Consider the following 1,554-nt stretch of genomic DNA (forward strand, 5'->3'; position numbering starts at 1 on the left):
ATGTCTATTTGTGTCCCTGCTCTCAGTTCTTCTGAGTATATACCTAGTAATGGGATTGCCAGATCATATCCTCATTCCTTGTAATAGTTGCATAGTGCTTCATTACATGAATGAACCATAGTTTATTCAACTAGTTCCCTGTTGATTGATATTTGAGTTCTTTCCAGTTTTTCACTATTTCAAATAGTGCTGTGTTCATGTTTTTGTATTTCTGTCAGTGTTTCTTTAAGACAGATTCCTATAAGAGGGTTTCCTGGGTCAAAGGATTAGAGTGAACATGCTATTTTGATAGCTATTTCTAAATTCCCCTCCGTAGGGCTTGTACCATTTTGCCTTCTTTCCAGCAATGACGGGAGTGCCTGTTTTCTGAACGCCTCATATGCCAATTTTTTGGATTTTGCCATTCTGAAGGTGAAAAATGGTGTATCAGTTTATTTCTCATTTGCCATTTTCTTATGTGCAGGAGATCTTTTTATATAAATAAGAGGCATTTGTATTTCTTTTTCTGAGAATTGCCTGTTCATATACTTAGCCTTTTTTCCTATAGGACTGTTGGGTTTTATTCTTTTTTTTTTTTAGAACTTCTTTGTACATTGGAAATATTAACCCTTTATTTATGATACAAGTTACAAAATTTCCCCCCGGCTTGTGATTTGTCTCTTTACTTTCCTCATGGGAAACTTTACATTTTAATTTTTATATAATCAAATTCATCAATCTTCTCCCATTTGGCCTCTGGATATAGTGTCAGAATTAGGAATTACTCCCACTGCTGGATTATAGAATACTTCAGCCACTTTTTTTCTATACTTGTGTGGGTTAACTTAATATACATAACTTTCTCATTCATTTGGACTTTATCTTGGTGTAATGAGTGGAGAATGAATACTGTTTTATCATTTTACCAGTGGCTCCAGTTACCCCATGCCTCCAATTGAAAAGACAACATTTTCCCCACTAATTTAAGATGCTGCCTTTATAATTTATTAAGTTTCCAAATGCAATTAGATCTATTTCTGGATTTTCTGTTGTTCCAGTGGTCTATGCATGCACTAACACTATATTGTTTTCATTATAGAGAACTTATAATATGTTTTGTATTTGACAAAGTTATTTCTTTCTCATTTCTTTTTCTTTCTCAAGTTCTTTTTCAGATGTTATTTATTTATTTTATTTTTCAGGCTTTATTCCCCTGGATATTTTTGCTTATTTGTTCTTCCAAATGAGTTTTATAATAAACTTGCCTAGCTCCAGCAGGAAACTTAGGTAACATTTTATTGGATTATATATAATTTATGAATCGTATTAAATTTTATTATAGTAAAATGTATTAATTAACTTATGGAGAACTGCTTCCTATCCAAGAATATGGTATATCTTTTCATTTATTCAGATTTGTTTCTGTGTGTTTTTGAAGTGTTTTATAGCTTTTCTTCATGTAGGTTTTGGACTTTTTTTGTTAAATTTATGTCTAGATTTTTATTTGCCTTCCCAAAGGGGGTCTTATTTTCCAATATAAACTGATTTTTTTTTGTAAATGTATGAAGACTGTTT

This window comes from Choloepus didactylus, chromosome 6, assembly GCF_015220235.1.
Source record: "Choloepus didactylus isolate mChoDid1 chromosome 6, mChoDid1.pri, whole genome shotgun sequence".
Classification (NCBI taxonomy): Eukaryota; Metazoa; Chordata; class Mammalia; order Pilosa; family Megalonychidae; genus Choloepus; species Choloepus didactylus.